At 58.4% G+C, this 27768-nt stretch overlaps 13 non-coding genes across 13 annotated transcripts; all 13 read right to left on the reverse strand.

Annotated features, from left to right (window-relative positions):
• Positions 1-2134: 2134 nt before the first annotated feature.
• Positions 2135-2253, reverse strand: LOC145426361 (5S ribosomal RNA). Its single transcript, XR_013907071.1, has one exon. It is a non-coding gene; the product is annotated as a 5S ribosomal RNA (ribosomal RNA).
• A 2242-nt stretch (positions 2254-4495) lies between these two features.
• Positions 4496-4614, reverse strand: LOC145426809 (5S ribosomal RNA). The gene has a single exon (XR_013907528.1). It is a non-coding gene; the product is annotated as a 5S ribosomal RNA (ribosomal RNA).
• A 1095-nt stretch (positions 4615-5709) lies between these two features.
• On the reverse strand, positions 5710-5828 carry LOC145426362 (5S ribosomal RNA). Its single transcript, XR_013907072.1, has one exon. It is a non-coding gene; the product is annotated as a 5S ribosomal RNA (ribosomal RNA).
• Positions 5829-7281: 1453 nt separating this feature from the next.
• On the reverse strand, positions 7282-7400 carry LOC145426363 (5S ribosomal RNA). Its single transcript, XR_013907073.1, has one exon. It is a non-coding gene; the product is annotated as a 5S ribosomal RNA (ribosomal RNA).
• A 1491-nt stretch (positions 7401-8891) lies between these two features.
• On the reverse strand, positions 8892-9010 carry LOC145426932 (5S ribosomal RNA). The gene has a single exon (XR_013907653.1). It is a non-coding gene; the product is annotated as a 5S ribosomal RNA (ribosomal RNA).
• Positions 9011-11401: 2391 nt separating this feature from the next.
• LOC145426364 (5S ribosomal RNA) lies at positions 11402-11520 on the reverse strand. Its single transcript, XR_013907074.1, has one exon. It is a non-coding gene; the product is annotated as a 5S ribosomal RNA (ribosomal RNA).
• Positions 11521-13762: 2242 nt separating this feature from the next.
• LOC145427521 (5S ribosomal RNA) lies at positions 13763-13881 on the reverse strand. The gene has a single exon (XR_013908063.1). It is a non-coding gene; the product is annotated as a 5S ribosomal RNA (ribosomal RNA).
• Positions 13882-17975: 4094 nt separating this feature from the next.
• Positions 17976-18094, reverse strand: LOC145426933 (5S ribosomal RNA). Its single transcript, XR_013907654.1, has one exon. It is a non-coding gene; the product is annotated as a 5S ribosomal RNA (ribosomal RNA).
• Positions 18095-20485: 2391 nt separating this feature from the next.
• On the reverse strand, positions 20486-20604 carry LOC145426365 (5S ribosomal RNA). The gene has a single exon (XR_013907075.1). It is a non-coding gene; the product is annotated as a 5S ribosomal RNA (ribosomal RNA).
• Positions 20605-22846: 2242 nt separating this feature from the next.
• Positions 22847-22965, reverse strand: LOC145426810 (5S ribosomal RNA). Its single transcript, XR_013907529.1, has one exon. It is a non-coding gene; the product is annotated as a 5S ribosomal RNA (ribosomal RNA).
• Positions 22966-24060: 1095 nt separating this feature from the next.
• LOC145426366 (5S ribosomal RNA) lies at positions 24061-24179 on the reverse strand. Its single transcript, XR_013907076.1, has one exon. It is a non-coding gene; the product is annotated as a 5S ribosomal RNA (ribosomal RNA).
• A 1453-nt stretch (positions 24180-25632) lies between these two features.
• Positions 25633-25751, reverse strand: LOC145426368 (5S ribosomal RNA). The gene has a single exon (XR_013907078.1). It is a non-coding gene; the product is annotated as a 5S ribosomal RNA (ribosomal RNA).
• Positions 25752-27242: 1491 nt separating this feature from the next.
• On the reverse strand, positions 27243-27361 carry LOC145426936 (5S ribosomal RNA). The gene has a single exon (XR_013907656.1). It is a non-coding gene; the product is annotated as a 5S ribosomal RNA (ribosomal RNA).
• Positions 27362-27768: the final 407 nt, after the last annotated feature.

Here is a 27768-nt window from a genome sequence, read left to right on the forward strand (position 1 = left end):
AGAAGCGCAGGGCCTGGTGTGATGTGAGTGGCCTGAGCAAGAGCCACAGGCCCTGGTGTGGTGTAAGTGGCCTCAGCCAGAAGCCACAGGCACTGGTGTGGTGTAAGTGGCCTCAGCAAGCAGCCACAGGCCCTGGTGTGGTTTAAGTGGCCTCAGCCAGCAGCCACAGGCCCTGGTGTGGTGTAAGTGGCCTCAGCCAGAGCCACAGGCCCTGGTGTGGTGTAAGTGGCCTCAGCCAGTGCCACAGGCCCTGGTGTGGTGTAAGTGGCCTCAGCCAGTGCCACAGGCCCTGGTGTGGTGTAAGTGGCCTGAGCAAGAGCCACAGACCCTGGTGTGGTGTAACTGGCCTCAATAGCAACTAATGCCCTGGTGAGGTGTAGGTGGCCTCAGCCAGCAGCCACAGGCCCTGGTGTGGTGTAAGTGGCCTCAGCCAGTGCCACAGGCCCTGGTGTGGTGTAAGGGGCCTCAATAGCAACTAATGCCCTGGTGTGGTGTAAGTGGCCTCAGCCAGCAGCCACAGGCACTGGTGTGGTGTAAGTGGCCTCAGCCAGCAGCCACAGGCCCTGGTGTGGTGTAAGTGGCCTCAGCCAGCAGCCACAGGCCCTGGTGTGGTGTAAGTGGCCTGAGCCAGAAGCCACAGGCACTGGTGTGGTGTAAGTGGCCTCAGCCAGAAGCCACAGGCACTGGTGTGGTGTAAGTGCCCTCAGCCAGCAGCCACAGGCCCTGGTGTGGTGTAAGTGACCTCAGCCAGCAGCCACAGGCCCTGGTGTGGTGTAAGTGGCCTCAGCCAGCAGCCACAGGCCCTGGTGTGGTGTAAGTGGCCTCAGCCAGTGCCACAGGCCCTGGTGTGGTGTAAGTGGCCTGAGCAAGAGTCACAGACCCTGGTGTGGTGTAATTGGCCTCAATAGCAACTAATGCCCTGGTGTGGTGTAGGTGGCCTCAGCCAGCAGCCACAGGCCCTGGTGTGGTGTAAGTGGCCTCAGCCAGTGCCACAGGCCCTGGTGTGGTGTAAGGGGCCTCAATAGCAACTAATGCCCTGGTGTGGTGTAAGTGGCCTCAGCCAGCAGCCACAGGCCCTGGTGTGGTGTAAGTGGCCTCAGCCAGCAGCCACAGGCCCTGGTGTGGTGTAAGTGGCCTCAGCCAGCAGCCACAGGCCCTGGTGTGGTGTAAGTGGCCTAAGCCAGTGCCACAGGCCCTGGTGTGGTGTAAGTGGCCTCAGCCAGTGCCACAGACCCTGGTGTGGTGTAATTGGCCTCAATAGCAACTAATGCCCTGGTGTGGTGTAGGTGGCCTCAGCCAGCAGCCACAGGCCCTGGTGTGGTGTAAGTGGCCTCAATAGCAACTAATGCCCTGGTGTGGTGTAAGTGGCCTCAGCCAGCAGCCACATGCCCTGGTGTGGTGTAAGTGGCCTCAGCCACTGCCACAGGCCCTGGTGTGGTGTAAGTGGCCTCAATAGCAACTAAGGCCCTGGTGTGGTGTAAGTGGCCTCAGCCAGTGCCACAGGCCCTGGTGTGGTGTAAGTGGCCTCAGCCAGCAGCCACAGGCCCTGGTGTGGTGTAAGTGGCCTCAGCCAGTGCCACAGGCCCTGGTGTGGTGTAAGTGGCCTCAGCCAGAGCCACAGGCCCTGGTGTGGTGTAAGTGGCCTCAGCCAGTGCCACAGGCCCTGGTGTGGTGTAAGTGGCCTGAGCAAGAGCCACAGACCCTGGTGTGGTGTAATTGGCCTCAATAGCAACTAATGCCCTGGTGTGGTGTAGGTGGCCTCAGCCAGCAGCCACAGGCCCTGGTGTGGTGTAAGTGGCCTCAATAGCAACTAATGCCCTGGTGTGGTGTAAGTGGCCTCAGCCAGCAGCCACAGGCCCTGGTGTGGTGTAAGTGGCCTCAGCCAGCAGCCACAGGCCCTGGTGTGGTGTAAGTGGCCTCAGCCAGCAGCCACAGGCCCTGATGTGGTGTAAGTGGCCCCAGCCGGTCACTCAGGCCCTGGTGTGGTGTAGGTGGCATCAGCTAGCAGCACAAGACATTGGAAAACAGCCAAAAGCAATGTCCTTAATGTGCCCTCATTAATGGGCAGCTGCTTTTGGTCTTTTAATACACCCCTTCTCTGGATCAAAAGCGGTTCAATGACATGAAAATGAAAGGCTTACAGCACCAGGTATTCCCAGGCAGTCTCCCATCCAAGTACTAACCAAGCCCAGCCCTGCTTAGCTTCCGAGATCAGACGAGGTCGGGCGTGCTCAGGGTGGTATGGCCGTAAGCTGCTGGCCCCAGCACAATGTCTCAATTTATGGATTCAACTGATTAGGTGGCAAGTACCTGAAGTTACGAAGACAATCCTTTAACCATACCTGCATGTTTGCATAATACCCTAACCCAAAGGCTCAGTTTAGCATTTATCTAACAGCACAGGCCCTGGTGTGTTGTACATGGCCACAGCTAGCAGCACAGGGCCTGGTTTGGTGAAGATGGCCTCGGCCAGAAGCGCAGGGCCTGGTGTGATGTGAGTGGCCTGAGCAAGAGCCACAGGCCCTGGTGTGGTGTAAGTGGCCTCAGCCAGCAGCCACAGGCCCTGGTGTGGTGTAAGTGGCCTCAGCCAGCAGCCACAGGCCCTGGTGTGGTGTAAATGGCCTCAGCCAGCAGCCACAGGCCCTGGTGTGGTGTAAGTGGCCTCAGCCAGAGCCACAGGCCCTGGTGTGGTGTAAGTGGCCTCAGCCAGTGCCACAGGCCCTGGTGTGGTGTAGGTGGCCTGAGCAAGAGCCACAGACCCTGGTGTGGTGTAATTGGCCTCAATAGCAACTAATGCCCTGGTGAGGTGTAAGTGGCCTCAGCCAGCAGCCACAGGCCCTGGTGTGGTGTAAGTGGCCTCAGCCAGTGCCACAGGCCCTGGTGTTGTGTAAGGGGCCTCAATAGCAACTAATGCCCTGGTGTGGTGTAAGTGGCCTCAGCCAGCAGCCACAGGCACTGGTGTGGTGTAAGTGGCCTCAGCCAGCAGCCACCGGCCCTGGTGTGGTGTAAGTGGCCTCAGCCAGCAGCCACAGGCCCTGGTGTGGTGTAAGTGGCCTGAGCCAGCTGCCACAGGCCCTGGTGTGGTGTAAGTGGCCTCAGCCAGAAGCCACAGGCACTGGTGTGGTGTAAGTGCCCTCAGCCAGCAGCCACAGGCCCTGGTGTGGTGTAAGTGACCTCAGCCAGCAGCCACAGGCCCTGGTGTGGTGTAAGTGGCCTCAGCCAGCAGCCACAGGCCCTGGTGTGGTGTAAGTGGCCTCAGCCAGTGCCAAAGGCCCTGGTGTGGTGTAAGTGGCCTCAGCCAGTGCCAAAGGCCCTGGTGTGGTGTAAGTGGCCTGAGCAAGAGTCACAGACCCTGGTGTGGTGTAATTGGCCTCAATAGCAACTAATGCCTTGGTGTGGTGTAGGTGGCCTCAGCCAGCAGCCACAGGCCCTGGTGTGGTGTAAGTGGCCTCAGCCAGTGCCACAGGCCCTGGTGTGGTGTAAGGGGCCTCAATAGCAACTAATGCCCTGGTGTGGTGTAAGTGGCCTCAGCCAGCAGCCACAGGCACTGGTGTGGTGTAAGTGCCCTCAGCCAGCAGCCACAGGCCCTGGTGTGGTGTAAGTGGCCTCAGCCAGCAGCCACAGGCCCTGGTGTGGTGTAAGTGGCCTCAGCCAGAAGCCACAGGCACTGGTGTGGTGTAAGTGCCCTCAGCCAGCAGCCACAGGCACTGGTGTGGTGTAAGTGACCTCAGCCAGCAGCCACAGGCCCTGGTGTGGTGTAAGTGGCCTCAGCCAGCAGCCACAGGCCCTGGTGTGGTGTAAGTGGCCTCAGCCAGAAGCCACAGGCACTGGTGTGGTGTAAGTGCCCTCAGCCAGCAGCCACAGGCACTGGTGTGGTGTAAGTGACCTCAGCCAGCAGCCACAGGCCCTGGTGTGGTGTAAGTGGCCTCAGCCAGCAGCCACAGGCCCTGGTGTGGTGTAAGTGGCCTCAGCCAGTGCCACAGGCCCTAGTGTGGTGTAAGTGGCCTGAGCAAGAGTCACAGACCCTGGTGTGGTGTAATTGGCCTCAATAGCAACTAATGCCCTGGTGTGGTGTAGGTGGCCTCAGCCAGCAGCCACAGGCCCTGGTGTGGTGTAAGTGGCCTCAGCCAGTGCCACAGGCCCTGATGTGGTGTAAGTGGCCTGAGCAAGAGCCACAGACCCTGGTGTGGTGTAATTGGCCTCAATAGCAACTAATGCCCTGATGTGGTGTAAGTGGCCTCAGCCAGCAGCCACAGGCCCTGGTGTGGTGTAAGTGGCCTCAGCCAGCAGCCACAGGCCCTGATGTGGTGTAAGTGGCCCCAGCCGGTCACTCAGGCCCTAGTGTGGTGTAGGTGGCATCAGCTAGCAGCACAAGACATTGGAAAACAGCCAAAAGCAATGTCGTTAATGTGCCCTCATTAATGGGCAGCTGCTTTTGGTCTTTTAATACACCCCTTCTCTGGATCAAAAGCGGTTCAATGACATGAAAAAGAAAGGCTTACAGCACCAGGTATTCCCAGGCAGTCTCCCATCCAAGTACTAAACAAGCCCAGCCCTGCTTAGCTTCCGAGATCAGACGAGGTCGGGCGTGCTCAGGGTGGTATGGCCGTAAGCTGCTGGCCCCAGCACAATGTCTCAATTTATGGATTCAACTGATTAGGTGGCAAGTACCTGAAGTTACGAAGACAATCCTTTAACCATACCTGCATGTTTGCATAATACCCTAACCCAAAGGCTCAGTTTAGCATTTATCTAACAGCACAGGCCCTGGATTGTTGAAGATGGCCTCAGGAACCAGCACAGGGCCTGGTGTGTTGTACATGGCCACAGCTAGCAGCACAGGGCCTGGTTTGGTGAAGATGGCCTCGGCCAGAAGCGCAGGGCCTGGTGTGATGTGAGTGGCCTGAGCAAGAGCCACAGGCCCTGGTGTGGTGTAAGTGGCCTCAGCCAGAAGCCACAGGCACTGGTGTGGTGTAAGTGGCCTCAGCCAGCAGCCACAGGCCCTGGTGTGGTGTAAGTGGCCTCAGCCAGCAGCCACAGGCCCTGGTGTGGTGTAAGTGGCCTCAGCCAGAGCCACAGGCCCTGGTGTGGTGTAAGTGGCCTCAGCCAGTGCCACAGGCCCTGGTGTGGTGTAAGTGGCCTGAGCAAGAGCCACAGACCCTGGTGTGGTGTAATTGGCCTCAATAGCAACTAATGCCCTGGTGTGGTGTAGGTGGCCTCAGCCAGCAGCCACAGGCCCTGGTGTGGTGTAAGTGGCCTCAATAGCAACTAATGCCCTGGTGTGGTGTAAGTGGCCTCAGCCAGCAGCCACAGGCCCTGGTGTGGTGTAAGTGGCCTGAGCAAGAGCCACAGACCCTGGTGTGGTGTAATTGGCCTCAATAGCAACTAAGGCCCTGGTGTGGTGTAGGTGGCCTCAGCCAGCAGCCACAGGCCCTGGTGTGGTGTAAGTGGCCTCAGCCAGCAGCCACAGGCCCTGGTGTGGTGTAAGTGGCCTCAGCCAGCAGCCACAGGCCCTGATGTGGTGTAAGTGGCCCCAGCCGGTCACTCAGGCCCTGGTGTGGTGTAGGTGGCATCAGCTAGCAGCACAAGACATTGGAAAACAGCCAAAAGCAATGTCGTTAATGTGCCCTCATTAATGGGCAGCTGCTTTTGGTCTTTTAATACACCCCTTCTCTGGATCAAAAGCGGTTCAATGACATGAAAATGAAAGGCTTACAGCACCAGGTATTCCCAGGCAGTCTCCCATCCAAGTACTAACCAAGCCCAGCCCTGCTTAGCTTCCGAGATCAGACGAGGTCGGGCGTGCTCAGGGTGGTATGGCCGTAAGCTGCTGGCCCCAGCACAATGTCTCAATTTATGGATTCAACTGATTAGGTGGCAAGTACCTGAAGTTACGAAGACAATCCTTTAACCATACCTGCATGTTTGCATAATACCCTAACCCAAAGGCTCAGTTTAGCATTTATCTAACAGCACAGGCCCTGGTGTGTTGTACATGGCCACAGCTAGCAGCACAGGGCCTGGTTTGGTGAAGATGGCCTCGGCCAGAAGCGCAGGGCCTGGTGTGATGTGAGTGGCCTGAGCAAGAGCCACAGGCCCTGGTGTGGTGTAAGTGGCCTCAGCCAGAAGCCACAGGCACTGGTGTGCTGTAAGTGGCCTCAATAGCAACTAATGCCCTGGTGAGGTGTAGGTGGCCTCAGCCAGCAGCCACAGGCCCTGGTGTGGTGTAAGTGGCCTCAGCCAGTGCCACAGGCCCTGGTGTGGTGTAAGGGGCCTCAATAGCAACTAATGCCCTGGTGTGGTGTAAGTGGCCTCAGCCAGCAGCCACAGGCACTGGTGTGGTGTAAGTGGCCTCAGCCAGCAGCCACAGGCCCTGGTGTGGTGTAAGTGGCCTCAGCCAGCAGCCACAGGCCCTGGTGTGGTGTAAGTGGCCTGAGCCAGCTGCCACAGGCCCTGGTGTGGTGTAAGTGGCCTCAGCCAGAAGCCACAGGCACTGGTGTGGTGTAAGTGCCCTCAGCCAGCAGCCACAGGCCCTGGTGTGGTGTAAGTGACCTCAGCCAGCAGCCACAGGCCCTGGTGTGGTGTAAGTGGCCTCAGCCAGCAGCCACAGGCACTGGTGTGGTGTAAGTGGCCTCAGCCAGCAGCCACAGGCCCTGGTGTGGTGTAAGTGGCCTCAGCCAGCAGCCACAGGCCCTGGTGTGGTGTAAGTGGCCTGAGCCAGCAGCCACAGGCCCTGGTGTGGTGTAAGTGGCCTCAGCCAGTGCCACAGGCCCTAGTGTGGTGTAAGTGGCCTGAGCAAGAGTCACAGACCCTGGTGTGGTGTAATTGGCCTCAATAGCAACTAATGCCCTGGTGTGGTGTAGGTGGCCTCAGCCAGCAGCCACAGGCCCTGGTGTGGTGTAAGTGGCCTCAGCCAGTGCCACAGGCCCTGATGTGGTGTAAGTGGCCTGAGCAAGAGCCACAGACCCTGGTGTGGTGTAATTGGCCTCAATAGCAACTAATGCCCTGGTGTGGTGTAAGTGGCCTCAGCCAGCAGCCACAGGCCCTGGTGTGGTGTAAGTGGCCTCAGCCAGCAGCCACAGGCCCTGATGTGGTGTAAGTGGCCCCAGCCGGTCACTCAGGCCCTGGTGTGGTGTAGGTGGCATCAGCTAGCAGCACAAGACATTGGAAAACAGCCAAAAGCAATGTCGTTAATGTGCCCTCATTAATGGGCAGCTGCTTTTGGTCTTTTAATACACCCCTTCTCTGGATCAAAAGCGGTTCAATGACATGAAAAAGAAAGGCTTACAGCACCAGGTATTCCCAGGCAGTCTCCCATCCAAGTACTAACCAAGCCCAGCCCTGCTTAGCTTCCGAGATCAGACGAGGTCGGGCGTGCTCAGGGTGGTATGGCCGTAAGCTGCTGGCCCCAGCACAATGTCTCAATTTATGGATTCAACTGATTAGGTGGCAAGTACCTGAAGTTACGAAGACAATCCTTTAACCATACCTGCATGTTTGCATAATACCCTAACCCAAAGGCTCAGTTTAGCATTTATCTAACAGCACAGGCCCTGGATTGTTGAAGATGGCCTCAGGAACCAGCACAGGGCCTGGTGTGTTGTACATGGCCACAGCTAGCAGCACAGGGCCTGGTTTGGTGAAGATGGCCTAGGCCAGAAGCGCAGGGCCTGGTGTGATGTGAGTGGCCTGAGCAAGAGCCACAGGCCCTGGTGTGGTGTAAGTGGCCTCAGCCAGAAGCAACAGGCACTGGTGTGGTGTAAGTGGCCTCAGCCAGCAGCCACAGTCCCTGGTGTGGTGTAAGTGGCCTCAGCCAGCAGCCACAGGCCCTGGTGTGGTGTAAGTGGCCTCAGCCAGCAGCCACAGGCCCTGGTGTGGTGTAAGTGGCCTCAGCCAGTGCCACAGGCCCTGGTGTGGTGTAAGTGGCCTGAGCAAGAGCCACAGACCCTGGTGTGGTGTAATTGGCCTCAATAGCAACTAATGCCCTGGTGTGGTGTAGGTGGCCTCAGCCAGCAGCCACAGGCCCTGGTGTGGTGTAAGTGGCCTCAGCCAGTGCCACAGGCCCTGGTGTGGTGTAAGGGGCCTCAATAGCAACTAAGGCCCTGGTGTGGTGTAAGTGGCCTCAGCCAGCAGCCACAGGCCCTGGTGTGGTGTAAGTGACCTCAGCCAGCAGCCACAGGCCCTGGTGTGGTGTAAGTGGCCTCAGCCAGCAGCCACAGGCCCTGGTGTGGTGTAAGTGGCCTCAGCCAGTGCCACAGGCCCTGGTGTGGTGTAAGTGGCCTGAGCAAGAGTCACAGACCCTGGTGTGGTGTAATTGGCCTCAATAGCAACTAATGCCCTGGTGTGGTGTAGGTGGCCTCAGCCAGCAGCCACAGGCCCTGGTGTGGTGTAAGGGGCCTCAATAGCAACTAATGCCCTGGTGTGGTGTAAGTGGCCTCAGCCAGCAGCCACAGGCACTGGTGTGGTGTAAGTGCCCTCAGCCAGCAGCCACAGGCCCTGGTGTGGTGTAAGTGGCCTCAGCCAGCAGCCACAGGCCCTGGTGTGGTGTAAGTGGCCTGAGCAAGAGCCACAGGCCCTGGTGTGGTGTAAGTGGCCTCAGCCAGAAGCCACAGGCACTGGTGTGGTGTAAGTGGCCTCAGCCAGCAGCCACAGGCCCTGGTGTGGTGTAAGTGGCCTCAGCCAGCAGCCACAGGCCCTGATGTGGTGTAAGTGGCCCCAGCCGGTCACTCAGGCCCTGGTGTGGTGTAGGTGGCATCAGCTAGCAGCACAAGACATTGGAAAACAGCCAAAAGCAATGTCGTTAATATGCCCTCATTAATGGGCAGCTGCTTTTGGTCTTTTAATACACCCCTTCTCTGGATCAAAAGCGGTTCAATGACATGAAAATGAAAGGCTTACAGCACCAGGTATTCCCAGGCAGTCTCCCATCCAAGTACTAACCAAGCCCAGCCCTGCTTAGCTTCCAAGATCAGACGAGGTCGGGCGTGCTCAGGGTGGTATGGCCGTAAGCTGCTGGCCCCAGCACAATGTCTCAATTTATGGATTCAACTGATTAGGTGGCAAGTACCTGAAGTTACGAAGACAATCCTTTAACCATACCTGCATGTTTGCATAATACCCTAATTCAAAGGCTCAGTTTAGCATTTATCTAACAGCACAGGCCCTGGATTGTTGAAGATGGCCTCAGGAACCAGCACAGGGCCTGGTGTGTTGTACATGGCCACAGCTAGCAGCACAGGGCCTGGTTTGGTGAAGATGGCCTCGGCCAGAAGCGCAGGGCCTGGTGTGATGTGAGTGGCCTGAGCAAGAGCCACAGGCCCTGGTGTGGTGTAAGTGGCCTCAGCCAGAAGCCACAGGCACTGGTGTGGTGTAAGTGGCCTCAGCAAGCAGCCACAGGCCCTGGTGTGGTTTAAGTGGCCTCAGCCAGCAGCCACAGGCCCTGGTGTGGTGTAAGTGGCCTCAGCCAGAGCCACAGGCCCTGGTGTGGTGTAAGTGGCCTCAGCCAGTGCCACAGGCCCTGGTGTGGTGTAAGTGGCCTCAGCCAGTGCCACAGGCCCTGGTGTGGTGTAAGTGGCCTGAGCAAGAGCCACAGACCCTGGTGTGGTGTAACTGGCCTCAATAGCAACTAATGCCCTGGTGAGGTGTAGGTGGCCTCAGCCAGCAGCCACAGGCCCTGGTGTGGTGTAAGTGGCCTCAGCCAGTGCCACAGGCCCTGGTGTGGTGTAAGGGGCCTCAATAGCAACTAATGCCCTGGTGTGGTGTAAGTGGCCTCAGCCAGCAGCCACAGGCACTGGTGTGGTGTAAGTGGCCTCAGCCAGCAGCCACAGGCCCTGGTGTGGTGTAAGTGGCCTCAGCCAGCAGCCACAGGCCCTGGTGTGGTGTAAGTGGCCTGAGCCAGAAGCCACAGGCACTGGTGTGGTGTAAGTGGCCTCAGCCAGAAGCCACAGGCACTGGTGTGGTGTAAGTGCCCTCAGCCAGCAGCCACAGGCCCTGGTGTGGTGTAAGTGACCTCAGCCAGCAGCCACAGGCCCTGGTGTGGTGTAAGTGGCCTCAGCCAGCAGCCACAGGCCCTGGTGTGGTGTAAGTGGCCTCAGCCAGTGCCACAGGCCCTGGTGTGGTGTAAGTGGCCTGAGCAAGAGTCACAGACCCTGGTGTGGTGTAATTGGCCTCAATAGCAACTAATGCCCTGGTGTGGTGTAGGTGGCCTCAGCCAGCAGCCACAGGCCCTGGTGTGGTGTAAGTGGCCTCAGCCAGTGCCACAGGCCCTGGTGTGGTGTAAGGGGCCTCAATAGCAACTAATGCCCTGGTGTGGTGTAAGTGGCCTCAGCCAGCAGCCACAGGCCCTGGTGTGGTGTAAGTGGCCTCAGCCAGCAGCCACAGGCCCTGGTGTGGTGTAAGTGGCCTCAGCCAGCAGCCACAGGCCCTGGTGTGGTGTAAGTGGCCTAAGCCAGTGCCACAGGCCCTGGTGTGGTGTAAGTGGCCTCAGCCAGTGCCACAGACCCTGGTGTGGTGTAATTGGCCTCAATAGCAACTAATGCCCTGGTGTGGTGTAGGTGGCCTCAGCCAGCAGCCACAGGCCCTGGTGTGGTGTAAGTGGCCTCAATAGCAACTAATGCCCTGGTGTGGTGTAAGTGGCCTCAGCCAGCAGCCACAGGCCCTGGTGTGGTGTAAGTGGCCTCAGCCACTGCCACAGGCCCTGGTGTGGTGTAAGTGGCCTCAATAGCAACTAAGGCCCTGGTGTGGTGTAAGTGGCCTCAGCCAGTGCCACAGGCCCTGGTGTGGTGTAAGTGGCCTCAGCCAGCAGCCACAGGCCCTGGTGTGGTGTAAGTGGCCTCAGCCAGTGCCACAGGCCCTGGTGTGGTGTAAGTGGCCTCAGCCAGAGCCACAGGCCCTGGTGTGGTGTAAGTGGCCTCAGCCAGTGCCACAGGCCCTGGTGTGGTGTAAGTGGCCTGAGCAAGAGCCACAGACCCTGGTGTGGTGTAATTGGCCTCAATAGCAACTAATGCCCTGGTGTGGTGTAGGTGGCCTCAGCCAGCAGCCACAGGCCCTGGTGTGGTGTAAGTGGCCTCAATAGCAACTAATGCCCTGGTGTGGTGTAAGTGGCCTCAGCCAGCAGCCACAGGCCCTGGTGTGGTGTAAGTGGCCTCAGCCAGCAGCCACAGGCCCTGGTGTGGTGTAAGTGGCCTCAGCCAGCAGCCACAGGCCCTGATGTGGTGTAAGTGGCCCCAGCCGGTCACTCAGGCCCTGGTGTGGTGTAGGTGGCATCAGCTAGCAGCACAAGACATTGGAAAACAGCCAAAAGCAATGTCCTTAATGTGCCCTCATTAATGGGCAGCTGCTTTTGGTCTTTTAATACACCCCTTCTCTGGATCAAAAGCGGTTCAATGACATGAAAATGAAAGGCTTACAGCACCAGGTATTCCCAGGCAGTCTCCCATCCAAGTACTAACCAAGCCCAGCCCTGCTTAGCTTCCGAGATCAGACGAGGTCGGGCGTGCTCAGGGTGGTATGGCCGTAAGCTGCTGGCCCCAGCACAATGTCTCAATTTATGGATTCAACTGATTAGGTGGCAAGTACCTGAAGTTACGAAGACAATCCTTTAACCATACCTGCATGTTTGCATAATACCCTAACCCAAAGGCTCAGTTTAGCATTTATCTAACAGCACAGGCCCTGGTGTGTTGTACATGGCCACAGCTAGCAGCACAGGGCCTGGTTTGGTGAAGATGGCCTCGGCCAGAAGCGCAGGGCCTGGTGTGATGTGAGTGGCCTGAGCAAGAGCCACAGGCCCTGGTGTGGTGTAAGTGGCCTCAGCCAGCAGCCACAGGCCCTGGTGTGGTGTAAGTGGCCTCAGCCAGCAGCCACAGGCCCTGGTGTGGTGTAAATGGCCTCAGCCAGCAGCCACAGGCCCTGGTGTGGTGTAAGTGGCCTCAGCCAGAGCCACAGGCCCTGGTGTGGTGTAAGTGGCCTCAGCCAGTGCCACAGGCCCTGGTGTGGTGTAGGTGGCCTGAGCAAGAGCCACAGACCCTGGTGTGGTGTAATTGGCCTCAATAGCAACTAATGCCCTGGTGAGGTGTAAGTGGCCTCAGCCAGCAGCCACAGGCCCTGGTGTGGTGTAAGTGGCCTCAGCCAGTGCCACAGGCCCTGGTGTTGTGTAAGGGGCCTCAATAGCAACTAATGCCCTGGTGTGGTGTAAGTGGCCTCAGCCAGCAGCCACAGGCACTGGTGTGGTGTAAGTGGCCTCAGCCAGCAGCCACCGGCCCTGGTGTGGTGTAAGTGGCCTCAGCCAGCAGCCACAGGCCCTGGTGTGGTGTAAGTGGCCTGAGCCAGCTGCCACAGGCCCTGGTGTGGTGTAAGTGGCCTCAGCCAGAAGCCACAGGCACTGGTGTGGTGTAAGTGCCCTCAGCCAGCAGCCACAGGCCCTGGTGTGGTGTAAGTGACCTCAGCCAGCAGCCACAGGCCCTGGTGTGGTGTAAGTGGCCTCAGCCAGCAGCCACAGGCCCTGGTGTGGTGTAAGTGGCCTCAGCCAGTGCCAAAGGCCCTGGTGTGGTGTAAGTGGCCTCAGCCAGTGCCAAAGGCCCTGGTGTGGTGTAAGTGGCCTGAGCAAGAGTCACAGACCCTGGTGTGGTGTAATTGGCCTCAATAGCAACTAATGCCTTGGTGTGGTGTAGGTGGCCTCAGCCAGCAGCCACAGGCCCTGGTGTGGTGTAAGTGGCCTCAGCCAGTGCCACAGGCCCTGGTGTGGTGTAAGGGGCCTCAATAGCAACTAATGCCCTGGTGTGGTGTAAGTGGCCTCAGCCAGCAGCCACAGGCACTGGTGTGGTGTAAGTGCCCTCAGCCAGCAGCCACAGGCCCTGGTGTGGTGTAAGTGGCCTCAGCCAGCAGCCACAGGCCCTGGTGTGGTGTAAGTGGCCTCAGCCAGAAGCCACAGGCACTGGTGTGGTGTAAGTGCCCTCAGCCAGCAGCCACAGGCACTGGTGTGGTGTAAGTGACCTCAGCCAGCAGCCACAGGCCCTGGTGTGGTGTAAGTGGCCTCAGCCAGCAGCCACAGGCCCTGGTGTGGTGTAAGTGGCCTCAGCCAGAAGCCACAGGCACTGGTGTGGTGTAAGTGCCCTCAGCCAGCAGCCACAGGCACTGGTGTGGTGTAAGTGACCTCAGCCAGCAGCCACAGGCCCTGGTGTGGTGTAAGTGGCCTCAGCCAGCAGCCACAGGCCCTGGTGTGGTGTAAGTGGCCTCAGCCAGTGCCACAGGCCCTAGTGTGGTGTAAGTGGCCTGAGCAAGAGTCACAGACCCTGGTGTGGTGTAATTGGCCTCAATAGCAACTAATGCCCTGGTGTGGTGTAAGTGGCCTCAGCCAGCAGCCACAGGCCCTGGTGTGGTGTAAGTGGCCTCAGCCAGTGCCACAGGCCCTGGTGTGGTGTAAGTGGCCTGAGCAAGAGCCACAGACCCTGGTGTGGTGTAATTGGCCTCAATAGCAACTAATGCCCTGGTGTGGTGTAAGTGGCCTCAGCCAGCAGCCACAGGCCCTGGTGTGGTGTAAGTGGCCTCAGCCAGCAGCCACAGGCCCTGATGTGGTGTAAGTGGCCCCAGCCGGTCACTCAGGCCCTGGTGTGGTGTAGGTGGCATCAGCTAGCAGCACAAGACATTGGAAAACAGCCAAAAGCAATGTCGTTAATGTGCCCTCATTAATGGGCAGCTGCTTTTGGTCTTTTAATACACCCCTTCTCTGGATCAAAAGCGGTTCAATGACATGAAAATGAAAGGCTTACAGCACCAGGTATTCCCAGGTAGTCTCCCATCCAAGTACTAACCAAGCCCAGCCCTGCTTAGCTTCCGAGATCAGACGAGGTCGGGCGTGCTCAGGGTGGTATGGCCGTAAGCTGCTGGCCCCAGCACAATGTCTCAATTTATGGATTCAACTGATTAGGTGGCAAGTACCTGAAGTTACGAAGACAATCCTTTAACCATACCTGCATGTTTGCATAATACCCTAACCCAAAGGCTCAGTTTAGCATTTATCTAACAGCACAGGCCCTGGATTGTTGAAGATGGCCTCAGGAACCAGCACAGGGCCTGGTGTGTTGTACATGGCCACAGCTAGCAGCACAGGGCCTGGTTTGGTGAAGATGGCCTCGGCCAGAAGCGCAGGGCCTGGTGTGATGTGAGTGGCCTGAGCAAGAGCCACAGGCCCTGGTGTGGTGTAAGTGGCCTCAGCCAGAAGCCACAGGCACTGGTGTGGTGTAAGTGGCCTCAGCCAGCAGCCACAGGCCCTGGTGTGGTGTAAGTGGCCTCAGCCAGCAGCCACAGGCCCTGGTGTGGTGTAAATGGCCTCAGCCAGAGCCACAGGCCCTGGTGTGGTGTAAGTGGCCTCAGCCAGTGCCACAGGCCCTGGTGTGGTGTAAGTGGCCTGAGCAAGAGCCACAGACCCTGTTGTGGTGTAATTGGCCTCAATAGCAACTAATGCCCTGGTGAGGTGTAGGTGGCCTCAGCCAGCAGCCACAGGCCCTGGTGTGGTGTAAGTGGCCTCAGCCAGTGCCACAGGCCCTGGTGTGGTGTAAGGGGCCTCAATAGCAACTAATGCCCTGGTGTGGTGTAAGTGGCCTCAGCCAGCAGCCACAGGCACTGGTGTGGTGTAAGTGGCCTCAGCCAGCAGCCACAGGCCCTGGTGTGGTGTAAGTGGCCTCAGCCAGCAGCCACAGGCCCTGGTGTGGTGTAAGTGGCCTGAGCCAGCTGCCACAGGCCCTGGTGTGGTGTAAGTGGCCTCAGCCAGAAGCCACAGGTACTGGTGTTGTGTAAGTGCCCTCAGCCAGCAGCCACAGGCCCTGGTGTGGTGTAAGTGACCTCAGCCAGCAGCCACAGGCCCTGGTGTGGTGTAAGTGGCCTCAGCCAGCAGCCACAGGCCCTGGTGTGGTGTAAGTGGCCTCAGCCAGTGCCACAGGCCCTGGTGTGGTGTAAGTGGCCTGAGCAAGAGTCACAGACCCTGGTGTGGTGTAATTGGCCTCAATAGCAACTAATGCCCTGGTGTGGTGTAGGTGGCCTCAGCCAGCAGCCACAGGCCCTGGTGTGGTGTAAGTGGCCTCAGCCAGTGCCACAGGCCCTGGTGTGGTGTAAGGGGCCTCAATAGCAACTAATGCCCTGGTGTGGTGTAAGTGGCCTCAGCCAGCAGCCACAGGCACTGGTGTGGTGTAAGTGCCCTCAGCCAGCAGCCACAGGCCCTGGTGTGGTGTAAGTGGCCTCAGCCAGCAGCCACAGGCCCTGGTGTGGTGTAAGTGGCCTCAGCAAGAGCCACAGGCCCTGGTGTGGTGTAAGTGGCCTCAGCCAGAAGCCACAGGCACTGGTGTGGTGTAAGTGCCCTCAGCCAGCAGCCACAGGCACTGGTGTGGTGTAAGTGACCTCAGCCAGCAGCCACAGGCCCTGGTGTGGTGTAAGTGGCCTCAGCCAGCAGCCACAGGCCCTGGTGTGGTGTAAGTGGCCTCAGCCAGTGCCACAGGCCCTAGTGTGGTGTAAGTGGCCTGAGCAAGAGTCACAGACCCTGGTGTGGTGTAATTGGCCTCAATAGCAACTAATGCCCTGGTGTGGTGTAGGTGGCCTCAGCCAGCAGCCACAGGCCCTGGTGTGGTGTAAGTGGCCTCAGCCAGTGCCACAGGCCCTGATGTGGTGTAAGTGGCCTGAGCAAGAGCCACAGACCCTGGTGTGGTGTAATTGGCCTCAATAGCAACTAATGCCCTGGTGTGGTGTAAGTGGCCTCAGCCAGAAGCCACAGGCACTGGTGTGGTGTAAGTGGCCTCAGCCAGCAGCCACAGGCCCTGATGTGGTGTAAGTGGCCCCAGCCAGCAGCCACAGGCCCTGGTGTGGTGTAAGTGGCCTCAGCCAAAAGCCACAGGCACTGGTGTGGTGTAAGTGCCCTCAGCCAGCAGCCACAGGCACTGGTGTGGTGTAAGTGACCTCAGCCAGCAGCCACAGGCCCTGGTGTGGTGTAAGTGGCCTCAGCCAGCAGCCACAGGCCCTGGTGTGGTGTAAGTGGCCTCAGCCAGTGCCACAGGCCCTGGTGTGGTGTAAGTGGCCTGAGCAAGAGTCACAGACCCTGGTGTGGTGTAATTGGCCTCAATAGCAACTAATGCCCTGGTGTGGTGTAAGTGGCCTCAGCCAGCAGCCACAGGCCCTGGTGTGGTGTAAGTGGCCTGAGCAAGAGCCACAGGCCCTGGTGTGGTGTAAGTGGCCTCAGCCAGAAGCCACAGGCACTGGTGTGGTGTAAGTGGCCTCAGCCAGCAGCCACAGTCCCTGGTGTGGTGAAAGTGGCCTCAGCCAGCAGCCACAGGCCCTGGTGTGGTGTAAATGGCCTCAGCCAGCAGCCACAGGCCCTGGTGTGGTGTAAGTGGCCTCAGCCAGAGCCACAGGCCATGGTGTGGTGTAAGTGGCCTCAGCCAGTGCCACAGGCCCTGGTGTGGTGTAAGTGGCCTGAGCAAGAGCCACAGACCCTGGTGTGGTGTAATTGGCCTCAATAGCAACTAATGCCCTGGTGTGGTGTAAGTGGCCTCAGCCAGTGCCACAGGCCCTGGTGTGGTGTAAGGGGCCTCAATAGCAACTAATGCCCTGGTGTGGTGTAAGTGGCCTCAGCCACCAGCCACAGGCACTGGTGTGGTGTAAGTGGCCTCAGCCAGCAGCCACAGGCCCTGGTGTGGTGTAAGTGGCCTGAGCCAGCTGCCACAGGCCGTAGTGTGGTGTAAGTGGCCTCAGCCAGAAGCCACAGGCACTGGTGTGGTGTAAGTGCCCTCAGCCAGCAGCCACACGCCCTGGTGTGGTGTAAGTGACCTCAGCCAGCAGCCAAAGGCCCTGGTGTGGTGTAAGTGGCCTCAGCCAGCAGCCACAGGCCCTGGTGTGGTGTAAGTGGCCTCAGCCAGTGCCACAGGCCCTGGTGTGGTGTAAGTGGCCTGAGCAAGAGTCACAGACCCTGGTGTGGTGTAATTGGCCTCAATAGCAACTAATGCCCTGGTGTGGTGTAGGTGGCCTCAGCCAGCAGCCACAGGCCCTGGTGTGGTGTAAGTGGCCTCAGCCAGTGCCACAGGCCCTGGTGTGGTGTAAGTGGCCTGAGCAAGAGCCACAGGCCCTGGTGTGGTGTAAGTGGCCTCAGCCAGAAGCCACAGGCACTGGTGTGGTGTAAGTGCCCTCAGCCAGCAGCCACAGGCACTGGTGTGGTGTAAGTGACCTCAGCCAGCAGCCACAGGCCCTGGTGTGGTGTAAGTGGCCTCAGCCAGCAGCCACAGGCCCTGGTGTGGTGTAAGTGGCCTCAGCCAGAAGCCACAGGCACTGGTGTGGTGTAAGTGCCCTCAGCCAGCAGCCACAGGCACTGGTGTGGTGTAAGTGACCTCAGCCAGCAGCCACATGCCCTGGTGTGGTGTAAGTGGCCTCAGCCAGCAGCCACAGGCCCTGGTGTGGTGTAAGTGGCCTCAGCCAGTGCCACAGGCCCTGGTGTGGTGTAAGTGGCCTGAGCAAGAGTCACAGACGCTGGTGTGGTGTAATTGGCCTCAATAGCAACTAATGCCCTGGTGTGGTGTAGGTGGCCTCAGCCAACAGCCACAGGCCCTGGTGTGGTGTAAGTGGCCTCAGCCAGTGCCACAGGCCATGGTGTGGTGTAAGTGGCCTGAGCAAGAGCCACAGACCCTGGTGTGGTGTAAGTGGCCTCAATAGCAACTAATGCCCTGGTGTGGTGTAAGTGGCCTCAGCCAGCAGCCACAGGCCCTGGTGTGGTGTAAGTGGCCTCAGCCAGCAGCCACAGGCCCTGATGTGGTGTAAGTGGCCCCAGCCGGTCACTCAGGCCCTGGTGTGGTGTAGGTGGCATCAGCTAGCAGCACAAGACATTGGAAAACAGCCAAAAGCAATGTCGTTAATGTGCCCTCATTAATGGGCAGCTGCTTTTGGTCTTTTAATACACCCCTTCTCTGGATCAAAAGCGGTTCAATGACATGAAAATGAAAGGCTTACAGCACCAGGTATTCCCAGGCAGTCTCCCATCCAAGTACTAACCAAGCCCAGCCCTGCTTAGCTTCCAAGATCAGACGAGGTCGGGCGTGCTCAGGGTGGTATGGCCGTAAGCTGCTGGCCCCAGCACAATGTCTCAATTTATGGATTCAACTGATTAGGTGGCAAGTACCTGAAGTTACGAAGACAATCCTTTAACCATACCTGCATGTTTGCATAATACCCTAATTCAAAGGCTCAGTTTAGCATTTATCTAACAGCACAGGCCCTGGATTGTTGAAGATGGCCTCAGGAACCAGCACAGGGCCTGGTGTGTTGTACATGGCCACAGCTAGCAGCACAGGGCCTGGTTTGGTGAAGATGGCCTCGGCCAGAAGCGCAGGGCCTGGTGTGATGTGAGTGGCCTGAGCAAGAGCCACAGGCCCTGGTGTGGTGTAAGTGGCCTCAGCCAGAAGCCACAGGCACTGGTGTGGTGTAAGTGGCCTCAGCAAGCAGCCACAGGCCCTGGTGTGGTTTAAGTGGCCTCAGCCAGCAGCCACAGGCCCTGGTGTGGTGTAAGTGGCCTCAGCCAGAGCCACAGGCCCTGGTGTGGTGTAAGTGGCCTCAGCCAGTGCCACAGGCCCTGGTGTGGTGTAAGTGGCCTCAGCCAGTGCCACAGGCCCTGGTGTGGTGTAAGTGGCCTGAGCAAGAGCCACAGACCCTGGTGTGGTGTAACTGGCCTCAATAGCAACTAATGCCCTGGTGAGGTGTAGGTGGCCTCAGCCAGCAGCCACAGGCCCTGGTGTGGTGTAAGTGGCCTCAGCCAGTGCCACAGGCCCTGGTGTGGTGTAAGGGGCCTCAATAGCAACTAATGCCCTGGTGTGGTGTAAGTGGCCTCAGCCAGCAGCCACAGGCACTGGTGTGGTGTAAGTGGCCTCAGCCAGCAGCCACAGGCCCTGGTGTGGTGTAAGTGGCCTCAGCCAGCAGCCACAGGCCCTGGTGTGGTGTAAGTGGCCTGAGCCAGAAGCCACAGGCACTGGTGTGGTGTAAGTGGCCTCAGCCAGAAGCCACAGGCACTGGTGTGGTGTAAGTGCCCTCAGCCAGCAGCCACAGGCCCTGGTGTGGTGTAAGTGACCTCAGCCAGCAGCCACAGGCCCTGGTGTGGTGTAAGTGGCCTCAGCCAGCAGCCACAGGCCCTGGTGTGGTGTAAGTGGCCTCAGCCAGTGCCACAGGCCCTGGTGTGGTGTAAGTGGCCTGAGCAAGAGTCACAGACCCTGGTGTGGTGTAATTGGCCTCAATAGCAACTACTGCCCTGGTGTGGTGTAGGTGGCCTCAGCCAGCAGCCACAGGCCCTGGTGTGGTGTAAGTGGCCTCAGCCAGTGCCACAGGCCCTGGTGTGGTGTAAGGGGCCTCAATAGCAACTAATGCCCTGGTGTGGTGTAAGTGGCCTCAGCCAGCAGCCACAGGCCCTGGTGTGGTGTAAGTGGCCTCAGCCAGCAGCCACAGGCCCTGGTGTGGTGTAAGTGGCCTCAGCCAGCAGCCACAGGCCCTGGTGTGGTGTAAGTGGCCTAAGCCAGTGCCACAGGCCCTGGTGTGGTGTAAGTGGCCTCAGCCAGTGCCACAGACCCTGGTGTGGTGTAATTGGCCTCAATAGCAACTAATGCCCTGGTGTGGTGTAGGTGGCCTCAGCCAGCAGCCACAGGCCCTGGTGTGGTGTAAGTGGCCTCAATAGCAACTAATGCCCTGGTGTGGTGTAAGTGGCCTCAGCCAGCAGCCACATGCCCTGGTGTGGTGTAAGTGGCCTCAGCCACTGCCACAGGCCCTGGTGTGGTGTAAGTGGCCTCAATAGCAACTAAGGCCCTGGTGTGGTGTAAGTGGCCTCAGCCAGTGCCACAGGCCCTGGTGTGGTGTAAGTGGCCTCAGCCAGCAGCCACAGGCCCTGGTGTGGTGTAAGTGGCCTCAGCCAGTGCCACAGGCCCTGGTGTGGTGTAAGTGGCCTCAGCCAGAGCCACAGGCCCTGGTGTGGTGTAAGTGGCCTCAGCCAGTGCCACAGGCCCTGGTGTGGTGTAAGTGGCCTGAGCAAGAGCCACAGACCCTGGTGTGGTGTAATTGGCCTCAATAGCAACTAATGCCCTGGTGTGGTGTAGGTGGCCTCAGCCAGCAGCCACAGGCCCTGGTGTGGTGTAAGTGGCCTCAATAGCAACTAATGCCCTGGTGTGGTGTAAGTGGCCTCAGCCAGCAGCCACAGGCCCTGGTGTGGTGTAAGTGGCCTCAGCCAGCAGCCACAGGCCCTGGTGTGGTGTAAGTGGCCTCAGCCAGCAGCCACAGGCCCTGATGTGGTGTAAGTGGCCCCAGCCGGTCACTCAGGCCCTGGTGTGGTGTAGGTGGCATCAGCTAGCAGCACAAGACATTGGAAAACAGCCAAAAGCAATGTCCTTAATGTGCCCTCATTAATGGGCAGCTGCTTTTGGTCTTTTAATACACCCCTTCTCTGGATCAAAAGCGGTTCAATGACATGAAAATGAAAGGCTTACAGCACCAGGTATTCCCAGGCAGTCTCCCATCCAAGTACTAACCAAGCCCAGCCCTGCTTAGCTTCCGAGATCAGACGAGGTCGGGCGTGCTCAGGGTGGTATGGCCGTAAGCTGCTGGCCCCAGCACAATGTCTCAATTTATGGATTCAACTGATTAGGTGGCAAGTACCTGAAGTTACGAAGACAATCCTTTAACCATACCTGCATGTTTGCATAATACCCTAACCCAAAGGCTCAGTTTAGCATTTATCTAACAGCACAGGCCCTGGTGTGTTGTACATGGCCACAGCTAGCAGCACAGGGCCTGGTTTGGTGAAGATGGCCTCGGCCAGAAGCGCAGGGCCTGGTGTGATGTGAGTGGCCTGAGCAAGAGCCACAGGCCCTGGTGTGGTGTAAGTGGCCTCAGCCAGCAGCCACAGGCCCTGGTGTGGTGTAAGTGGCCTCAGCCAGCAGCCACAGGCCCTGGTGTGGTGTAAATGGCCTCAGCCAGCAGCCACAGGCCCTGGTGTGGTGTAAGTGGCCTCAGCCAGAGCCACAGGCCCTGGTGTGGTGTAAGTGGCCTCAGCCAGTGCCACAGGCCCTGGTGTGGTGTAGGTGGCCTGAGCAAGAGCCACAGACCCTGGTGTGGTGTAATTGGCCTCAATAGCAACTAATGCCCTGGTGAGGTGTAAGTGGCCTCAGCCAGCAGCCACAGGCCCTGGTGTGGTGTAAGTGGCCTCAGCCAGTGCCACAGGCCCTGGTGTTGTGTAAGGGGCCTCAATAGCAACTAATGCCCTGGTGTGGTGTAAGTGGCCTCAGCCAGCAGCCACAGGCACTGGTGTGGTGTAAGTGGCCTCAGCCAGCAGCCACCGGCCCTGGTGTGGTGTAAGTGGCCTCAGCCAGCAGCCACAGGCCCTGGTGTGGTGTAAGTGGCCTGAGCCAGCTGCCACAGGCCCTGGTGTGGTGTAAGTGGCCTCAGCCAGAAGCCACAGGCACTGGTGTGGTGTAAGTGCCCTCAGCCAGCAGCCACAGGCCCTGGTGTGGTGTAAGTGACCTCAGCCAGCAGCCACAGGCCCTGGTGTGGTGTAAGTGGCCTCAGCCAGCAGCCACAGGCCCTGGTGTGGTGTAAGTGGCCTCAGCCAGTGCCAAAGGCCCTGGTGTGGTGTAAGTGGCCTCAGCCAGTGCCAAAGGCCCTGGTGTGGTGTAAGTGGCCTGAGCAAGAGTCACAGACCCTGGTGTGGTGTAATTGGCCTCAATAGCAACTAATGCCTTGGTGTGGTGTAGGTGGCCTCAGCCAGCAGCCACAGGCCCTGGTGTGGTGTAAGTGGCCTCAGCCAGTGCCACAGGCCCTGGTGTGGTGTAAGGGGCCTCAATAGCAACTAATGCCCTGGTGTGGTGTAAGTGGCCTCAGCCAGCAGCCACAGGCACTGGTGTGGTGTAAGTGCCCTCAGCCAGCAGCCACAGGCCCTGGTGTGGTGTAAGTGGCCTCAGCCAGCAGCCACAGGCCCTGGTGTGGTGTAAGTGGCCTCAGCCAGAAGCCACAGGCACTGGTGTGGTGTAAGTGCCCTCAGCCAGCAGCCACAGGCACTGGTGTGGTGTAAGTGACCTCAGCCAGCAGCCACAGGCCCTGGTGTGGTGTAAGTGGCCTCAGCCAGCAGCCACAGGCCCTGGTGTGGTGTAAGTGGCCTCAGCCAGAAGCCACAGGCACTGGTGTGGTGTAAGTGCCCTCAGCCAGCAGCCACAGGCACTGGTGTGGTGTAAGTGACCTCAGCCAGCAGCCACAGGCCCTGGTGTGGTGTAAGTGGCCTCAGCCAGCAGCCACAGGCCCTGGTGTGGTGTAAGTGGCCTCAGCCAGTGCCACAGGCCCTAGTGTGGTGTAAGTGGCCTGAGCAAGAGTCACAGACCCTGGTGTGGTGTAATTGGCCTCAATAGCAACTAATGCCCTGGTGTGGTGTAGGTGGCCTCAGCCAGCAGCCACAGGCCCTGGTGTGGTGTAAGTGGCCTCAGCCAGTGCCACAGGCCCTGATGTGGTGTAAGTGGCCTGAGCAAGAGCCACAGACCCTGGTGTGGTGTAATTGGCCTCAATAGCAACTAATGCCCTGATGTGGTGTAAGTGGCCTCAGCCAGCAGCCACAGGCCCTGGTGTGGTGTAAGTGGCCTCAGCCAGCAGCCACAGGCCCTGATGTGGTGTAAGTGGCCCCAGCCGGTCACTCAGGCCCTAGTGTGGTGTAGGTGGCATCAGCTAGCAGCACAAGACATTGGAAAACAGCCAAAAGCAATGTCGTTAATGTGCCCTCATTAATGGGCAGCTGCTTTTGGTCTTTTAATACACCCCTTCTCTGGATCAAAAGCGGTTCAATGACATGAAAAAGAAAGGCTTACAGCACCAGGTATTCCCAGGCAGTCTCCCATCCAAGTACTAAACAAGCCCAGCCCTGCTTAGCTTCCGAGATCAGACGAGGTCGGGCGTGCTCAGGGTGGTATGGCCGTAAGCTGCTGGCCCCAGCACAATGTCTCAATTTATGGATTCAACTGATTAGGTGGCAAGTACCTGAAGTTACGAAGACAATCCTTTAACCATACCTGCATGTTTGCATAATACCCTAACCCAAAGGCTCAGTTTAGCATTTATCTAACAGCACAGGCCCTGGATTGTTGAAGATGGCCTCAGGAACCAGCACAGGGCCTGGTGTGTTGTACATGGCCACAGCTAGCAGCACAGGGCCTGGTTTGGTGAAGATGGCCTCGGCCAGAAGCGCAGGGCCTGGTGTGATGTGAGTGGCCTGAGCAAGAGCCACAGGCCCTGGTGTGGTGTAAGTGGCCTCAGCCAGAAGCCACAGGCACTGGTGTGGTGTAAGTGGCCTCAGCCAGCAGCCACAGGCCCTGGTGTGGTGTAAGTGGCCTCAGCCAGCAGCCACAGGCCCTGGTGTGGTGTAAGTGGCCTCAGCCAGAGCCACAGGCCCTGGTGTGGTGTAAGTGGCCTCAGCCAGTGCCACAGGCCCTGGTGTGGTGTAAGTGGCCTGAGCAAGAGCCACAGACCCTGGTGTGGTGTAATTGGCCTCAATAGCAACTAATGCCCTGGTGTGGTGTAGGTGGCCTCAGCCAGCAGCCACAGGCCCTGGTGTGGTGTAAGTGGCCTCAATAGCAACTAATGCCCTGGTGTGGTGTAAGTGGCCTCAGCCAGCAGCCACAGGCCCTGGTGTGGTGTAAGTGGCCTGAGCAAGAGCCACAGACCCTGGTGTGGTGTAATTGGCCTCAATAGCAACTAAGGCCCTGGTGTGGTGTAGGTGGCCTCAGCCAGCAGCCACAGGCCCTGGTGTGGTGTAAGTGGCCTCAGCCAGCAGCCACAGGCCCTGGTGTGGTGTAAGTGGCCTCAGCCAGCAGCCACAGGCCCTGATGTGGTGTAAGTGGCCCCAGCCGGTCACTCAGGCCCTGGTGTGGTGTAGGTGGCATCAGCTAGCAGCACAAGACATTGGAAAACAGCCAAAAGCAATGTCGTTAATGTGCCCTCATTAATGGGCAGCTGCTTTTGGTCTTTTAATACACCCCTTCTCTGGATCAAAAGCGGTTCAATGACATGAAAATGAAAGGCTTACAGCACCAGGTATTCCCAGGCAGTCTCCCATCCAAGTACTAACCAAGCCCAGCCCTGCTTAGCTTCCGAGATCAGACGAGGTCGGGCGTGCTCAGGGTGGTATGGCCGTAAGCTGCTGGCCCCAGCACAATGTCTCAATTTATGGATTCAACTGATTAGGTGGCAAGTACCTGAAGTTACGAAGACAATCCTTTAACCATACCTGCATGTTTGCATAATACCCTAACCCAAAGGCTCAGTTTGGCATTTATCTAACAGCACAGGCCCTGGTGTGTTGTACATGGCCACAGCTAGCAGCACAGGGCCTGGTTTGGTGAAGATGGCCTCGGCCAGAAGCGCAGGGCCTGGTGTGATGTGAGTGGCCTGAGCAAGAGCCACAGGCCCTGGTGTGGTGTAAGTGGCCTCAGCCAGAAGCCACAGGCACTGGTGTGCTGTAAGTGGCCTCAATAGCAACTAATGCCCTGGTGAGGTGTAGGTGGCCTCAGCCAGCAGCCACAGGCCCTGGTGTGGTGTAAGTGGCCTCAGCCAGTGCCACAGGCCCTGGTGTGGTGTAAGGGGCCTCAATAGCAACTAATGCCCTGGTGTGGTGTAAGTGGCCTCAGCCAGCAGCCACAGGCACTGGTGTGGTGTAAGTGGCCTCAGCCAGCAGCCACAGGCCCTGGTGTGGTGTAAGTGGCCTCAGCCAGCAGCCACAGGCCCTGGTGTGGTGTAAGTGGCCTGAGCCAGCTGCCACAGGCCCTGGTGTGGTGTAAGTGGCCTCAGCCAGAAGCCACAGGCACTGGTGTGGTGTAAGTGCCCTCAGCCAGCAGCCACAGGCCCTGGTGTGGTGTAAGTGACCTCAGCCAGCAGCCACAGGCCCTGGTGTGGTGTAAGTGGCCTCAGCCAGCAGCCACAGGCACTGGTGTGGTGTAAGTGGCCTCAGCCAGCAGCCACAGGCCCTGGTGTGGTGTAAGTGGCCTCAGCCAGCAGCCACAGGCCCTGGTGTGGTGTAAGTGGCCTGAGCCAGCAGCCACAGGCCCTGGTGTGGTGTAAGTGGCCTCAGCCAGTGCCACAGGCCCTAGTGTGGTGTAAGTGGCCTGAGCAAGAGTCACAGACCCTGGTGTGGTGTAATTGGCCTCAATAGCAACTAATGCCCTGGTGTGGTGTAGGTGGCCTCAGCCAGCAGCCACAGGCCCTGGTGTGGTGTAAGTGGCCTCAGCCAGTGCCACAGGCCCTGATGTGGTGTAAGTGGCCTGAGCAAGAGCCACAGACCCTGGTGTGGTGTAATTGGCCTCAATAGCAACTAATGCCCTGGTGTGGTGTAAGTGGCCTCAGCCAGCAGCCACAGGCCCTGGTGTGGTGTAAGTGGCCTCAGCCAGCAGCCACAGGCCCTGATGTGGTGTAAGTGGCCCCAGCCGGTCACTCAGGCCCTGGTGTGGTGTAGGTGGCATCAGCTAGCAGCACAAGACATTGGAAAACAGCCAAAAGCAATGTCGTTAATGTGCCCTCATTAATGGGCAGCTGCTTTTGGTCTTTTAATACACCCCTTCTCTGGATCAAAAGCGGTTCAATGACATGAAAAAGAAAGGCTTACAGCACCAGGTATTCCCAGGCAGTCTCCCATCCAAGTACTAACCAAGCCCAGCCCTGCTTAGCTTCCGAGATCAGACGAGGTCGGGCGTGCTCAGGGTGGTATGGCCGTAAGCTGCTGGCCCCAGCACAATGTCTCAATTTATGGATTCAACTGATTAGGTGGCAAGTACCTGAAGTTACGAAGACAATCCTTTAACCATACCTGCATGTTTGCATAATACCCTAACCCAAAGGCTCAGTTTAGCATTTATCTAACAGCACAGGCCCTGGATTGTTGAAGATGGCCTCAGGAACCAGCACAGGGCCTGGTGTGTTGTACATGGCCACAGCTAGCAGCACAGGGCCTGGTTTGGTGAAGATGGCCTAGGCCAGAAGCGCAGGGCCTGGTGTGATGTGAGTGGCCTGAGCAAGAGCCACAGGCCCTGGTGTGGTGTAAGTGGCCTCAGCCAGAAGCAACAGGCACTGGTGTGGTGTAAGTGGCCTCAGCCAGCAGCCACAGTCCCTGGTGTGGTGTAAGTGGCCTCAGCCAGCAGCCACAGGCCCTGGTGTGGTGTAAGTGGCCTCAGCCAGCAGCCACAGGCCCTGGTGTGGTGTAAGTGGCCTCAGCCAGTGCCACAGGCCCTGGTGTGGTGTAAGTGGCCTGAGCAAGAGCCACAGACCCTGGTGTGGTGTAATTGGCCTCAATAGCAACTAATGCCCTGGTGTGGTGTAGGTGGCCTCAGCCAGCAGCCACAGGCCCTGGTGTGGTGTAAGTGGCCTCAGCCAGTGCCACAGGCCCTGGTGTGGTGTAAGGGGCCTCAATAGCAACTAAGGCCCTGGTGTGGTGTAAGTGGCCTCAGCCAGCAGCCACAGGCCCTGGTGTGGTGTAAGTGACCTCAGCCAGCAGCCACAGGCCCTGGTGTGGTGTAAGTGGCCTCAGCCAGCAGCCACAGGCCCTGGTGTGGTGTAAGTGGCCTCAGCCAGTGCCACAGGCCCTGGTGTGGTGTAAGTGGCCTGAGCAAGAGTCACAGACCCTGGTGTGGTGTAATTGGCCTCAATAGCAACTAATGCCCTGGTGTGGTGTAGGTGGCCTCAGCCAGCAGCCACAGGCCCTGGTGTGGTGTAAGGGGCCTCAATAGCAACTAATGCCCTGGTGTGGTGTAAGTGGCCTCAGCCAGCAGCCACAGGCACTGGTGTGGTGTAAGTGCCCTCAGCCAGCAGCCACAGGCCCTGGTGTGGTGTAAGTGGCCTCAGCCAGCAGCCACAGGCCCTGGTGTGGTGTAAGTGGCCTGAGCAAGAGCCACAGGCCCTGGTGTGGTGTAAGTGGCCTCAGCCAGAAGCCACAGGCACTGGTGTGGTGTAAGTGCCCTCAGCCAGCAGCCACAGGCCCTGGTGTGGTGTAAGTGGCCTCAGCCAGCAGCCACAGGCCCTGATGTGGTGTAAGTGGCCCCAGCCGGTCACTCAGGCCCTGGTGTGGTGTAGGTGGCATCAGCTAGCAGCACAAGACATTGGAAAACAGCCAAAAGCAATGTCGTTAATGTGCCCTCATTAATGGGCAGCTGCTTTTGGTCTTTTAATACACCCCTTCTCTGGATCAAAAGCGGTTCAATGACATGAAAATGAAAGGCTTACAGCACCAGGTATTCCCAGGCAGTCTCCCATCCAAGTACTAACCAAGCCCAGCCCTGCTTAGCTTCCAAGATCAGACGAGGTCGGGCGTGCTCAGGGTGGTATGGCCGTAAGCTGCTGGCCCCAGCACAATGTCTCAATTTATGGATTCAACTGATTAGGTGGCAAGTACCTGAAGTTACGAAGACAATCCTTTAACCATACCTGCATGTTTGCATAATACCCTAATTCAAAGGCTCAGTTTAGCATTTATCTAACAGCACAGGCCCTGGATTGTTGAAGATGGCCTCAGGAACCAGCACAGGGCCTGGTGTGTTGTACATGGCCACAGCTAGCAGCACAGGGCCTGGTTTGGTGAAGATGGCCTCGGCCAGAAGCGCAGGGCCTGGTGTGATGTGAGTGGCCTGAGCAAGAGCCACAGGCCCTGGTGTGGTGTAAGTGGCCTCAGCCAGAAGCCACAGGCACTGGTGTGGTGTAAGTGGCCTCAGCAAGCAGCCACAGGCCCTGGTGTGGTTTAAGTGG

The sequence above is a fragment of the Astatotilapia calliptera genome, chromosome 3 (genome assembly GCF_964374335.1).
Source record: "Astatotilapia calliptera chromosome 3, fAstCal68.1, whole genome shotgun sequence".
Taxonomy (NCBI): domain Eukaryota; kingdom Metazoa; phylum Chordata; class Actinopteri; order Cichliformes; family Cichlidae; genus Astatotilapia; species Astatotilapia calliptera.